The sequence below is a fragment of the Phodopus roborovskii genome, unplaced genomic scaffold, assembly GCF_943737965.1.
Source record: "Phodopus roborovskii unplaced genomic scaffold, PHOROB, whole genome shotgun sequence".
In the NCBI taxonomy this organism is placed as follows: Eukaryota; Metazoa; Chordata; class Mammalia; order Rodentia; family Cricetidae; genus Phodopus; species Phodopus roborovskii.
In genome coordinates, this window is record NW_026126054.1 from 144,890 (window position 1) to 161,104 (window position 16,215).

Genomic DNA, 16,215 nt, shown 5'->3' on the forward strand with positions numbered 1-16,215 from the left:
CCCAGATATATAGAAACACCAAAACATATCAAACATGTATTAAGAGTATGCCCACTTATCTTGTAAATTTGAACAATTTTTGCAGCTCAAACCAGACTACTGCATCATACTATATAATGGAAATAAACAGCCACAGGGAAGCTTGCTTTAGTGTTTTCAAAAGGCTACTTTGAAAAAAAAATCAAATCAAATCAAATCAAAAGCCAATTTGAACCCCAGTCTCCACACATGCAAAAGAAAATATTCAGCCAGTTGACAATGATTATTCTGGGCTCAGCATTCTAGGATTCTTAGAAACTCAGAGAAAACTGATTTCAAAATACAGCAATACAGGTTGCTATTATCCCCTAGAAATCTAAGACCACATTGAATTAGCATTAACTACTTGCTTGCTGCTATTGTCTAGAATTCCACTGTTTTCTGGGACAGACAAATAGTGTAAAATACAGTAATGAAACAAAAACACCAATTGATGTAATTGGATTAGAATCCTATCTGTCTTATTTTGTAGCTGTGTGGCCTTAATCAAGCAATATTCCTACTATATCTTAGGTTTCTTGCTTTTAAAAAATGTTGTAAATAATCATATATACTTTACAATTATTTTGGGGATAAAAGCTTAAGTGTTCTTAAGGAAACTATACATGCAAGAGGCAGGCTTTGGGAAACCATCACGGCAAATTATAAACCAAATTGTATTATAAAAAAGTATAGGGAATAATAATCATATAATCAAGTCATATTATAAATTCGATCTTTAAAAATAGTACAGTTTAGATTAAAATATTATGTGTCACACAGTCAAGAATACAAGTAATTCTTAATTCTAATGCTTAAACTACCAGATGAGAAAAACTGTCTTTGAATAAAAGAAGATTCTGATACACTATTGATTCTTTTCACTCAGTATTTGTGTTTATAGTATACTGACTTTATACCCAGTTTTTGATCCATTGTCTGCAGGAGATGAAAATCTCCTATTGGAGATAATTCCTCTCTTAGTTTTCCAACATTGGACCTAGTATTGCCAATTCTCCCCAGTGGCTCAGAACTGTAGATAAGCTCAGACTCCCCACTGGTAGCAATAGAGTGGGAATGGCAGGGAAAACAAGGCGCCATAGAAAATGTTGAAGTTCTCACTGAGGGGGAACTATCAAGCAGGTGCTTCACTGCTCTTTCTTGTTCTTTGTGAAACCTCTGATGCCTGTTCAATGCCCTTCGTGATTACCACCCCTTCTACTCTAGTACCTTTCTCAGTATACCAGCTGTGAACATTTTGTTCTGCCTATCATAATTTCTGTCAATACACAGACATTGTTCACTATCTTGCATCACCTTTCTGATATTTTCATGCCAGAATAGCTTACCTAACTGTACTTCAGACAATAATGCCCTCATTCACACTCACTTCCCCATTTTCTTCCCCTTTCCCATCCCAGTATGTCCTGGAATCACATGGATAGTCCACTAAAATTCAGATAAGTTTAAAGGCTTCACTTTCTGCCTTTCTGTCCTAAGCCACTTGGCATTAATCTGTAGACTTCATCTCACTTATAATTGAGAGCATTTTCTTTTCATTAGCATATCATCTTTGTCTTCTGGCTGAACTGTTATTCATAAAATGAGAGACTGATGATGAATTTTCAGTATTTAGTCTGATGTCTAATACACATAACTTGCTACATGTATGTTGACTAAATAGATTAATTACATATGTTCTTACAATCAAAAACTTTATAGTATTTCCAGTAAGAAACTTCATCATACTATTTAGGAACACAGCATGTTATATACATTTTGTTCTCTAGTTTTTATCATTTATTTAATATTTATAGTACCTTAAATGTAAATATAAACCCTTAAGTTCCACACTCCTCAAGTTTATAAAAATATCATTGGAAAGCAGTATCTTCATAGCATTACAGACTCGGAGATTGCACATGCCAATACCATGTATAGAATAAACACCAATAAAGGATTGTATATGGATAGCTGTAAATCTATGCAGAGAGAGCCAAAAATTTGAGCTAATAAGTGGAAATAAAACTGGCATAATTTGGAATGTCAAGATAGCAATTTCAGTGCACCATGTTGACACAAACAAAAGGAAACAATCTCCAAAAGAACCTACAATGCTTGCACATCTTTTTCAAGTCTCCAGAGTCATTAAATAGTCACCTTGATATTCCTTCTTAGATTCTAGAGGTGTGGTGATTTTTTGAGTTTCCTTACTAAGAACAACCTTCAGCTTTAGTTAAAAACAACTCCCACCAGTCCCCTGCTTTTAAGGAAGCAGAAATTCAAATGGAAGGCCTTCTACTGATGATTTAATATGCCTGCACAAAGCCAGCCAGCCTTAATGCTGTTAAAGAACAAGCTAATGTATCTGTTTAAGCCATTATGGCTTCTCCTCACCTGCCCTTTTCTTTTCCTTGAAGTTGAATCTTCAGAAAATATAGGTTGTAAACCTCTCATTGTCCAGGGAAACCACCCAAATGAATTTTGCATATTAAATAACAGAAATGTTACTCCTTTCTGCAAAATCAGAAATCAATTTTCCTTTTCACTCAGAGATAGACTGATAGCCATGGTTTTCAGCAAACAGATGAAGTGAATGTGAACACCTGGGACATATTGTACTTACAGGCTCTGACAGTGGTCAGTCCAGGGACACGATCAGGCTGCTTTGTCCTCAGCTCCCGAAGTAAATGGTTTACAGCCTCCCACTCAGACCTCAGCTCTTTTAACTTCCTCTGTAATAGAAAAGCATACTTTACTGCTCTTACCAACACTTCTAATATAACTTAACTCATTCAGTTATTCACTTTGTGAGTATATTCTTTTTAAAGACACATAAAAAGTGATATCTAAATGAACATTTTACATTCATTATAAAATTTTAAGAGAAGGTGTTAGAAAATGACTAAGTAATTGTTTTAAGGTGTGTGCTATGCAAAGATGAGTATCTGAGTTTGGTTACTTTGGCTATATTTTAAATTAAAAAAAAGAAAGAAAAAAGGAAAAGCTTGGACATGTGATTCTGGATGCTCTGTGAAGAGTTAAGTATATCCCCTAAGCTACTTGGCCAGTCATTCTGGCCAACTCATAAGCTCATTGAAACATCCTTTCTCCCAAAACCCATTCGGAAAGTGACAAAGAAGACACCCAATACTGGCCTTGGCTTCCACGTGTACACATACGAATGTCACATATGAATGTCACATATGAATGTGAGCATCCTCATGTGAGTAAGTGCACACACATAAACACAAGCAAATATAAATGGACCATAATTCTAAATACTATGAAATTAAGATTTTGAAAATTTTATATTCCTGTCTTGTGAGAATGGAATTAAAATCTCAAACATGCTGTTTAGTTGTAAGATATTGAGCAAGCCTAAATTGATACTTTCTACTCATCTATTTCCTGAAAAGTGATTCGGCTCATATTTGAGCATTCATTATACTTTCTGTTTCAATTGATTATTTTGAATAGCAAATGAATTTGAGTGATATGCTCAAATTATTTTAAGCAGGTATGCTGGAGAGGCATTAGAAGAGTATAAGAGATTTTGGTTAAACAGAGACAGTTGATAGACCATTAGCAATTATTCATAGTGTATAACCAGTGATAAAAGTAACTGTCAAAATTCATTTGAAAGATTATTTTAAAAGTAAAAAATAAGTGTACTATTCTCACAAAAAATAGTTAAAACTGAAAACATCAGCTTTTCAAATATATTGTATACAGGTACAGATGTTTGGGATAGCTTTGAGAACATGGAAAATAATCTTGTTTGTAACTGACAGCTACCTATGACATGATAATTCCAGTTGAACAGACAGACGGACAAACAGGCAAACAAACAAACACAGAGAAAACAAGCTAAGTAGAGAAAAGGCCACCCCCTAAACAGATTTAAAACAATACACAGAGAGAAAAGGCCTCTCTGCCAACACAGAAACGTGTATACTATGGCTTCTTGAACAATAATACCATTTAGCCCTACTTAATCCTTCTCAAATTCTTCATTAACTTTCATAATCAATTTGACTGCTTCTTGACAGTATGTAATTTCAACATGCTTCCACTTTGCTCATCCTTCTTAAGATTAAACGTGTTTTGATAAAGATGGCATATAATCTTTTTGAATTGTTTTCTCCTCTTCTGATAAGCTAAAGTGTTCTAATTTTTACTTCTGGTGTGTTACCTATAGTCTTCAGTTGGAAGGATTTTCTGTTTGCATGTTCAGGTGGTGGAACTTAGCCTACTTTCTTATTAAGTAAGTGTTCAACCACTGAGCAATGTTTTCACCTGTGTGTTACAGTATAATCTTTTTTGTACACCATTGATGTGTCTGTTTTAACTCATCTGCCTCTGATTGGTTTAGTTAGGCAAGCGAGGATAGGGAGGGCTTACAGGTAGAAAGAGAAATGTGGGGGAAGAATCTGAGAAATAGAGAATTGCCAGTTAAATGCAAAGGAGGTTGAATGTACAGTATGGAGGAAAGGTTACAATCCATGTGGCTGAATGTAGATTAATATAATGAAGTTAATTTAACTTGTAAGAGATTATTGGGAACAAGCCTAAGCTAAAGCCAAGAGTTTGTACTTAATAATAGTCTCTGTGTCCAATGCCCAAATATAGTTGGGTAATATGGAGGCTTGCACACTGTTGGACAGTGGTCTAGATGGCAATGCCTGTCAGAGCAAGGCCCAAACAACTTTCTAGAGATGGGGCAGTTAATGCAGCTGCTGGCATGTGCCTGCAGGCAGAAGGCTAGTCTCTCACAGAGCCAAGGGAAATAGAGCCAGCTGACAATGCCATGTGCTAAGCAGAGCCACAACAGGTGTCTGCAGGTGGACAGACATGCTTCTCAACCTATTACTGAGCCAAAGCATGTAGAAAGCCAGATACAGACTGAAAACAATAATATTTAAATAGATACCATATGCTTAAAAATGCGACTAGATGCTGAAGAAAGAAAAGAAAATGGATATAGACAGTCATAGAAAAATAGCTTAAATGTAATAAAGTGAAGATTTTAGAGAGAAAGTAAAATAAAATAGAAAAAAAAGCCACATAAGGATAGGAAATACCATAACACAAGGCATCTAGATCCTATATAGTGTTTTACTAACTTTAAATTTTAAAATGCTAATGAGCAAAATCAATAGCTGCTGATTGACATTGAATTGTGGGAAAAAGCTACATTAAATCAGCCTATATATTTTAAGAATGTCTTAACTTCAGAAGAAATTCAAGAAATTTATTGCATTTGAGAGTGTTCATATGCCTTTGTTTCTAAAGGAAATGAAAATCTATGGATTCCTTTGAAATTAATAAAGATCACATTTGACCAAGAGAGACTTCCTGAAAATCTTATTTGCAGATATCAATGAATAAACCAAGAAAAATTACAAGACAGGTGACATATATGATGATCCCTTGACATGGGAACAACTCTGAGACTGGATGAGACATGATATATCATCTTGTCTACAGAGTCCTTGTAACATATTATTATGTGTCATTCTTTCATATGGCAAGGATAGGGTTTTTATTACAGTTTGATTACATAGTCCAAACAGATATACAAAGTTGATGGATCACTTTTACCTGATCAAACACAGAAAAAAAATCATCTGTAGCTAATTTGTGCACAGTTCACAATGCATAGTGTTTTACCTTTAAAATGTGTGTTTTCAGAAAAAAAGGACAAGACATCAATGAAGACAAGTAGCCTAGGTGATACAACTTTTCAGGATGACTCTGTTGTAGTTTCCATAAAAATCTGCATCTAGAACAACTTCAAAGCTGTTAACTGAGATGAACCATCCTCATAGACTACTCCAGCCAGAACTTCAGTTAAGCCCTGCACTTTCCCATGCTAGCTTTCCCAGGACTTGACCATTATTCCAAATTTCTCAGGATCCCAAGGATGGCATCACCCCAAGACAACAGGAAATAATTTATGAACACTATGTCCACATTCCCAAGGGGTAGGATACATGGTTTTGGTCATTTTGTGTATTATGGATATCCATCATCACTTAGAGGGATTAGTTGTTATTGGTTGTGGTCAGGGAGGAAACTAAACAAACGTTGGATTAAGGGTTTGTTTCTTTTTCCTTTCTCTATCCCTTTTCCTCTCTTATCTAATGAAAAAACAGAGCATATAAGAATGAAAGGATAAATGAGTAGATAATCAGATATACTTTTAAACAAACAAACAAAAATATAAACCTAACTGTTGGTCTCAAATATTATACATTGTTATGGATTTTTGTATATTGATTCAGACTGAAGTTTACTTTTGTTATAACATTCTGTAATATATGTTTGTGCTCTTATTTAAGGTATCATACCTATGCAGCTTACTGATGATGTAATAGAAAGTTCTAGTCCTTGCAAGCTAGTATTATAAACTATTTAGGATAATTAAGAAATGTATGTTAGTAGTTAGTCATCTATAGCAATAAAACATGTAGTCATGTTAGGTATATTTTCAAGGTACAAACAAGATTATATTTAAGATAGATTGATATGTGATCATCAAGCATTCAGAGATCTAAAGAATATGACATTTAAAATGTTTTAATATTATAAGGTTTTTCATGACAGTGAGATATGTCTATTCCTGTCAGCACTGTCATCAGTGAAGACGACAGGAATCAAAGAAACTCTATGTGAAATTTGCTTTCAATATGACAAAACTAGCCATTTGAGCAAGAAACTGCACTTGTTTTGACTGTTGAGAGTATGCTGTCCAAATTGGACAAAAACAACACAAACCAAGTCAACTGCCAAATTTGTCAAAACAAGATAGACCAGTCCTTCAAAATTTCTGCTTTATATAAAAAAAAAAGTCTATCAGATTATTTTAGGCCTGTAGCTCAAAGACTGATGCCTCACAATTGCAAAGGAACCTTTGGTTACTGTCCAGGCAAGCATTTGTCTCTGCCATTTCTTAAGTTTGGGAAGTTATTTCTTCTTCATTTCCTGTTTATTTCGGTACTACTTTATACTTCTCAGATATGTGATGGTGTTGAAAAATTATAGTTTTACAGATTTTCTTGTTACCAAATTCAGAAAAGAAACTTAAAAAAGTGATACAAAGTTTATAAAAGTTGAGAAACACAAAACCTTAAGTTGTTTATCAAATGTTTTAAAGCCTGAAATAATATTTTTAGCTTGGTAATACAAGTCATAATAGAAAACTATATAGGCATAAAACTTTAGATTCATCAGGATAGGATAGATAACTGAATATTTTCTCTAAAGTTGCCAAATACCAATGAACTTAACATAATTGTTGTTATTGTATATAGTTTTACTGTGTTAGAGTTAAAACATTTCCTTTTTATTTGGACAAAAAGGAGAAAATGTTGTGGGATGATGTTTTTCGATACTGTGAAGATGTATTTGTCTTAAATCATCAGCCTAAAGCATCTTCTGATTTTTTTAATAAAGTGCTGAATAGTCAATAGAAAGGCAGGAAAGGAAGTCGAGGCAAGAATCAGAGTCAGATAGGCACCAGTGAGATGCAGGGGAAATAGGATGTATGGTATGGCAGAACTTAAATTAATATAAATGGTTTAATTTGAGTTTTAAGAGCTAGTTGAAAACAAGCTTAAGTTAAGACCCAGCTTTTATAGTTAATAAGACTCTATATCATTAATTGGGAACAGCCAGTCCAAAGGCAGTTGAACTAAACTCAGTGGCTTTAACAGAATCATATGGGTATTCCAAGTGTACCATATTGTAAAAACATAAAAAACTTACAAAATAATATGAACTATATGATTATATAATTTTGATATAAAGTATCTTATTTGGGGAGCCTTTATGTCTCTCCTGCAAGTTCACAAATCATAATGCGGAAACATAATATTACATTGGAAAGCTTGTTTGGTAGCTTAGGCTTGTTACTACTAACTATTATAACACATTTCTATTAATTTACCTTTTCCCTTATGAATTTATTACCTTAACTTCTATATTGCCCATGTTGTTTTCCTGATTCCTCCCTTTCTGGCTGGTGATTCTGTCTTCTTCTCAGGGTTCTCTTTGCCCTAGAAATCCTGCCTACCTGTGGGCTGTTTAACTTTTTATTAAACTAATATGAGGGACACTTATTCACAGTGTACAAAAATATTATTTACCAATATTTCCTCTTTTTTATCTAAAAAGGAAAGGTTTTAACTCTAACATAGTAAAACCATATAAAATAAGAAAAATTATCAGGTAAGAATTACATTTACAATGTCCAATCCATTTGTATTTGACATATTTGGGGAAAATACTCCATTATTTATTCTATCTTGATGAGTCCAAATCTCTGTACCTAATTACATTCCACCATAACCTTGGAAAACCAAGAAGGTTATACTATTACCTGACTAAACAGGAAGTGCAGGTAAGTTAACTTCCAAACCTAACTGAACAGTCACCCAAGGTTCACCTGCAACATTGGGAAGTCCATCTTTTTCCTACATGCTTAGAATATCTGACAGAATTTTTTAATGAAGCTGGAGTTCTGAAGGACTGTCCTACCTAGTCTTGGCAAAGTTTAGCAATCCCTTTCCAGTATGTTCTGTATAATACTACACAGTCTTCCCTATGAAGCAGCAATTTTAAAGGATAGTCTCACATTATCTTGGCAAAGTTCAATAGTCTTTTCTCTTTGTGTTCTGCCTGTCCAGTTTGTATATCATCAGTCAAAAAAAAAAAAAAAAAAAAAAAAAAAAAGAACAGTTCCCTGCTTTAAAGACTAATTTTGTCACTGGAAAGCAAACTCCTTATGGAGTTTCTTTGTTACCTATCATCTTCTCTGAAAGAAATTGGTGCTTCCAGAAGTTATGTTTCATTGTCATGAAAATCCCTATGTTAAGAAAATATTTTAAATGCCATATTCCATGGGTCTTTGAAATGTTTGAAGATCATCTATCTATCTAAAATATATCTTTGTTTGACTTTGAAAACATACATAATAAGACTGCAAGTTAATTATAGGAGACTATTAACTTGGATTTCTTTATTATCCTAAACAGTTTGTCATAATAACTTTCAAGGACTGAGAAATTTAAATTATAATGTTAAAGGAGCTGCATAGGTAGAAAACCTTAAAAAGTAGAGATTTATGTACCTTATGCTTTAACAAAATAAATCTTCAATTTGTATCAATATACAAAAATACCATAGAGTAGAAACATATACAATATACAAAAAGAAACTTAAATTTGTATCTATATACAAAAATCTATACCAATGTAAAATATTTAAAACTAATAGTTGCTTTTTAATTTAAAAGGTATTTAAAAATCAATATTATATCCTATTATTTCTATAAACTCCCTTTTTCCTTTTCAAAACAAGGTCACAGACTCTAATCTGCTCTGTTCAGGTGTTTTTCCTGACCATGACCAATAACAACTTGTAGTACCCCCCAAACAATGTCAATAAACCAAAATTCACTGGGTGACCAAACCCCAACCATCCAACCTCTTGGAAATGTGAATGTTGTATTCTCTAGACTGCTTCCTCTTTACTGGGAATGGTGATATGTGTAAAGAACTCAGGAAAAATTAGAATAATGGTCATGTCCTGGCTAGGAGAATCTTTTAGGCTGGACCATCTTAGTCAGTAACTTTGAAGCTTTCTTGATACAGAACTCTGAGGAAAAAGAATCAGAGGCATCTTGAGAGGCTTAAGCACCTGCACCACCCATTTTCATTGATGTCTGGTCTGCTTCCTCTGAAAACACATAAACGTTCTAAGGTATCATACATGTCTGTGTTAATACAAATATAGACTGTGTGTTATACAGAAGCCAGTTTTTGTTTTATATTTAAGCAGGTGAAATATACGTAACCCATCTTTCAGTTTTCTGGATTTATTATTTTAAGTCTGTAGCTATGTCATGGTTCACATAAGGAGGTGTGGCTCTATTTAGAGTACTTGTCTAACATGTATAGTGCCTTGAGTGTTCCATACCTAGTATTGTAAAACAAAACAAAAAAAAATGTTGTGAGTCAACCATTTCTCTGTATCTGATACCTCCTAATCAATCATCACCATTATACCTATTAACCTGATATTCTGCTTTATCTACAAATCAGGGGACTGTAGACATGTTTTTACTCAAGTTACACCTATTCCAAATAAGCCAAATATACAGGAAATGGGAAAGCAAGAAAAGTGAGAATAAAAATGTAATATTCACTTACAAGATGGCTTTAAGAAAAGTGTGGGGTGGAGACAATTTGTATAGCATTTTTTTTCTTTTGTGTCAATCCTCTATTTATTTTGCAAAGGAAACTGGATAGAGGCCAGTTCTTACCTCAAAGTAAACTTGGGATTGAGTGTATAGATTGAAGTGAGATTAGGTTAAGTATCACTGCTTTGATTATTGTATATATGAAAAGCAGATTTGTTGGAAGGATTTTTTCTATGTATTATATAAAAAGAGAAAGTAAAGCAATAATAAATGCACATTTCTGAATTATATGAAAGGATGTTAAACCTCAACTCATTGCCAAAACCATATGGCATTAAGTTTTTGTGGATCCATCAAGAATAGATAGAATGGACTTAGTCTGTTACAGACACATTGGTCCTCTTACAGAAAATCACTAAGAGAATCAAGAATATTAATCATGCAGGGGTGTCTCCTCAATGGAGGAGACAGAAATCAAATGCCTGCATTCCATCCAGAAGGCTGAGAGTGGAGTTTGTTAACTACATGGACACATTTTTTTTTTCTATAGAGGTGGCCTTACCATAATTATTCAGAATAATTGTCCCAGACTCTTCCCTCCCTAGACCATTACCCATCCTTAGCAGAGATGCCACATGCACTTTATTGACAGCTGACCACTGTGTTATGGGTATTGGTCAGAGACCATACTAGATTCTAGGCCTTATAGCTATATAATCCACTGTCATGGTCACATGCACTATGTAAAAGAATCTCTACATAGTCACACATTAAGCTTATTGTATACCTAAAATTGAACTGATTGTTGCCTGGAAAACTTTTCCTGAACTGTACTAGTGTTTTAAATTTGTCATCCAAGAGCTACCTGATATTAGATTTCACATATTCTGATTCAGGTTGATGAAGTCAATCTGCACTGGGTTTTCATTTGTATCTCTTTGTGTGGTTTCACTTCCCTATATGTCACCTGCAGGAACTCCCACATTTATCTACTAGGTCCACTTGTTTATTTCATGGATCACTGGAATGAGGGTCTCTGTGGTGATCACACTGGTGATTTTACCACTTTGATAACTAAGCTGTATGCCTTTTTGAAATTGCTGCTCTCAGTACTACCTCTAAGTGTGTGGACTAAGCCCCTAAAATACTTATTTTATTTTTAAAGGATCATATAAAACCTTAAAATGTATGTAAATTATTTTCCTTTACTTCTGGATTAGATATAAGTTTATCATCGAATAAATGAACTTTAACATTCTCAGAGAAATCTGTGCTTATTTGCAATTGGTGTTTTGTCATTATGTTCAAAACCCAATTTTAAATTTATCTAATGAAAACTCCTATGTAATCTGTGAGGAAAACAAGCAATTCTGGAGGACTAAACCTTGGCTCAAATACAATGAAACTAAGCAATAAGCTTACAGAGTGTAGAATCTGGCAATGCTATTTGCAAGGACAAACTGTTTCTGTATAATGAGTTTATTGAACCACACAGTTTTAGGATGGTTTTAAAAGTGAGAGTAAAGCTCCCTAAATCTCACCCTGCAACATTAGCTGAGAAACCAAAACTGATCAATAAATAGCCACCATTTACAGGATCCCAGGAACGTTTATCACAGTGGAAACAATTACAAGTTTGGTCAAACACATAGAATATGTTAAACTCTACCTAATGTCTGTATATCAGTTATTACTGACTTCTCATTTGCAAATGCAAACCATTGACCAGGTGTTTCTTTGAAACTGACCTAGCTTTCTATTTCTCTTCTCATGTAAGATTCTGTGATTAAATGTACCCTGGACTTTAAAATTACACACAGCAGAAAGGCAGTAGAAAGCTTTCACTCAGGTCAGCTTTTAACTTAAAGATGAAATTACATGACATGTCACTAAAAGTTCCTGACCTTAAAAAGTACTAAAACCTGGATGTATGTTTTCCTTTCTTTCTTTCTTTCTTTCTTTCTTTCTTTCTTTCTTTCTTTCTTTCTTTCTTCCTTCCTTCCTGCCTTCCTTTCTTTCTTTCTTTCGCTTGTTCTTTCTTTCTTTCATTCTTTCTTTCTTTCTTAAAGAGAAACAGAGCAGGGAAAGATCATAGATAATATTGTGATTCTTTATAGCTGTTGAAGATGTTGTGATACAATGGCTTGCTTTAAATTACACCAAACAGTATGAAGAGTATCAAGGCTGGCAAGCAAAGCAATAAAGCCCCAAAGAATTTAATCTACCTTGAAGGTGGTACTACTTTATGTATTGATGGTACCACACTGGGGCAGAAATAAATCCTTCAATACAATGACTTTTTAATAGGCTTAAGATCACAATATATAAATAGGATATGTTGATCAAAAAGACAGCTTTGCCTCTGCAATTGTACTATGGCTAATATTTCCTTACAAGTTATTTCAATGACTATACATAGATATTTTTGATGGCAAGTGTACAACAGGGGACATATAACCCATTATGAGGTAATACATATTGCTAGAGGTTGCTTCATTACCTTCACTGGCTGAGTGCTTGGTTTTTCCTTATACAAATGCTGCCCTTTAGACAAAAGCCTTTCCACATCCAGTTGTTTAGCTTGAACTGTTCCTTCAATTTCCTGGGGGAAAGAATGCATACAGTGCAGATTAACTTCACAGTTAGTAATAAAATTACTAAATTTAAATATACCCTTGGAGACTCCACATGTATTGAAGATCAATTTCTACACAGAACACAGCAACATTAAACTGATCCAAAATCTTGAATTCTATTATGGTAAAATAGTGGACAAACACAGACTATATATATATATATATATATATATATATATATATATATATATATATATATGTATATATTAAAAAACAAAATGCAATAATGAGAAGTATACTTTATCACTATAATTAATACATATAAACACCCAGTTTAAAATCAATAATCCTCATGATGTTAATGTTAATTCTACCTTACAGACTCCTTATTTTATATGTTTTTGTTTTGAACTTTAGATCCAAATTCTCTTTCATGCTCTCTCAACACACACACACACACACACACACACACACACACACACACACACACGCACGCACAATCTCTTTCTACTCATGAGTGTATATGTGAGAGAAACCAAATAACTATTTTCATGTCACTGTTGAAGTTTCTTTCCAAAGAAACTTTCCAAAGCTTATCACCTTTTAAACAGTCAAATTAAAGATATCTTTTGAAGAGTAATTACATCATTTTTGTATCATTTATTTTTCCATTGCCTATGAGAAACTGAAGCCTGGCAGAGGAAAACAAACACTCTTTTAGGTTTATGAATATAAAGTGTTTTGTTACTGACTTCTATCTAGCTCTTGAAGAAACAACAAAATAAGGGAACTGAATAATTGAAACTGAAGGAAGTGAGGTTAAACATTACAGAAGATTTTTTGTTGGAACATTTGTTGAACACTGGGGTGGTTTATCAATTATTCAATGTCTTGTGTCAGTCACCGCCTAGGCAACCTTCCTCAGAGCTGCTTTTGATAAATGGGCATTCCTGTCTCCCCTCTTCTATCCTGGTATCTCCTGGCACTGGTGTGTGTACATGTCTTGCATCTTCAGATTGCTCTGTACACTGTTCCCACATGTTTCTCTCAGTTCACAAGGGTAGAGCCTGTAAACTCAAATTACTATAATCTGATCATACACAGCAGGGTATGGTGAAACATACAAGTGCTCAACACCTGATTTTTGAGAGAGATTGTTTGCCTAGTTATTATTAGAATAACTACAAGTATATAACAAGTACTTTGGTCAAATATGTCCTTATCATAAAGAGTATTTGTTGTATATTAATAAAACTGCCAGAAAGGTATTGTGCTTGCAAGTAATTTTTTGATAGTAACTCTTTGATAGAAGTAGAATAGTTCCTATCTCAGATCAGGAACAAGAAATATCTATTTACAGGCACTCCAACAACTACCCATTCTCCCTGGATTCAACTTACAAAACATTTTGGTGTAGTGAATAGCTATACTTTGTAAAAAAAAATGGGAAAATTAATTATTCAAAAAAGAGCATATTCCTATCAAGATCAAATTACTTTAAAAGTAGAATAATGCAACCACATTTTTCATTTGCACATGAATTATTCGTGTGTGCTATGCATTACCAATACAATTCTATGTACTGTGAAAGAATGTTTTTGGAAAGAAGCTATGTCTGGAAGCATGGATTAATTGATTAGAACTGCAATTATGTTAATAGGTTCCAATGTTGCAGGTTAAGAGCCTAATTACCTTATGTTGTGCTAGTTTCAGCCACCTGAATATTTCGTCCTTGTCCACCTCTGTGTCATAACTAACATCCTGTTATTAATAGATAAAATGAATAAAAACTTTTTAAGATGTATTAAATTAGCAGAATACTAGCTTCACCCACCCCAAAGCTAAGACTGACAAGATAGCACTTGAAGCTTATAGGGGAGATTACTGTATCTTGTTGTAACCTGCTTACTAGATGTACCTGTTACAGTATTTTACTCTTGACTTGATTTCTGGCTTTCTTTGCTTTATACTATAATACTTCACAAAACTGCTTCTATGTGGGAAAATGGATCCAGGAATAACCTGCCTATTTCTATGTTCCCCAGGCCATGGTCACTCACATTTGGCTACAGAGAAAACATTTCTTATTCCCTTTGAAGTGAGATCCATGGCTTTTGAATCAACAGTAGCCTACCTAAATTACATGCACATTTCACTTTTAAAATGAATTATTTTGAACCAGAGTCAGTGGCATTTATTACACTTGACATAGTAAAAGTAGCTCTTAATGCTGGATTGTCATTTTAATGGAGCACTAAACTTGAAGTGAATGGAGGACTATAAATTTCATTAAAACCCAAACCTGCCCTGTTTTAGATAAAGAAGACATTCTTCCTTTCCAACACTCTCATTTATTTTTTTCTTTACACACTGAGCAAAGTATAACAAGATAACTACAGATTTCTTCCACTGAAATGTATACCCCAAGATAAATATAAAAGCTGACAATTGATACATTTAACAAAATTTTCATTCCATGATATTTACATGGCTTTGTAATGGATACCAACTTTCTCATGTTATATCTATCAATAATAATTATTTTAATAAAGCATTATTCTTGTAATATAATCTGTGTAAATTGGGTCTGTGAGCTTCCACTTAGGATACAAGAGGGGTTCTGGGGCCCTTCCTAGGGAGCTTTGAACAACTAGTGGTTGGTAGGTGAGGGTGAATAATACTCTCCCATGCTATTGGAAGGTTGCTCATGCTCCAGTAGATTGTTCCACAATGTTCCCATGCAGGAGGTACTAGTCATATTTAGTGGAACAAAATACACACATACATACATGCACGCACACACACACACATACATATACAGAGAGAGACAGAGTCAAACAGACACTGAGAGAGAGGACTAAGTGAGAAGGATATTTGTTAGAAGAGGTGTTGGGTAGCTAGCAGTGGGAGAGTAGAAAAGTGGGGTGTGTCAGAACATGATCCAAGAATGGAGTCACATGAAGGGACTTCTGAGTGCTTGTGGGAACACTCCAAAAAAAAAAAAAAAACAACAAAACAAAACAAAACAAAAAAAACAAAAAAAAAAAAAAAAAAACAAGAGCCTTATGACGCCAGTTTCTTCAAAAATATGGGATTGCTCTTCAAATGTGAATGTGCTTTCCTGTCCCTTCCAAGTGTAGCAAATGGAAGTGAGTTTACTTAAATTATACATTCCAATTGGCTTTTGTTATGTATTTATATGCCTCTATTGAGAAAAATGTTTTTTTTTGCCACATGTGGCTTGTCCTTGTGATTATATACAGATTGAGCTCATGAGAACTTTACTCAGGTGATCTTTCTTAGCCTTCAGTGTGTAGAATGTCTGGTGTTCTGTATGAAGTTGGATATTGCCTGAAACTTTAGTCTGTCTCATTCTTTCGCTCCATTTTGCCAGGTTCCACTGCCCTTAGAATGGTA

The 16,215-nt window shown here is 34.0% G+C and overlaps 1 protein-coding gene across 1 annotated transcript in view; it reads right to left on the minus strand.

The window, feature by feature from the left end:
- LOC127218330 (dystrophin-like) overlaps positions 1-16,215 on the minus strand; it is a gene marked incomplete at its 3' end in the record, with an annotated part of 164,192 nt that overhangs the window by 110,648 nt on the left and 37,329 nt on the right. Inside the window, exons 2-3 of the mRNA XM_051179355.1 lie at positions 12,723-12,824; positions 2,645-2,753 (exon numbers count right to left, since the gene is read on the minus strand). The remainder of the gene's footprint in view (positions 1-2,644; positions 2,754-12,722; positions 12,825-16,215) is intronic.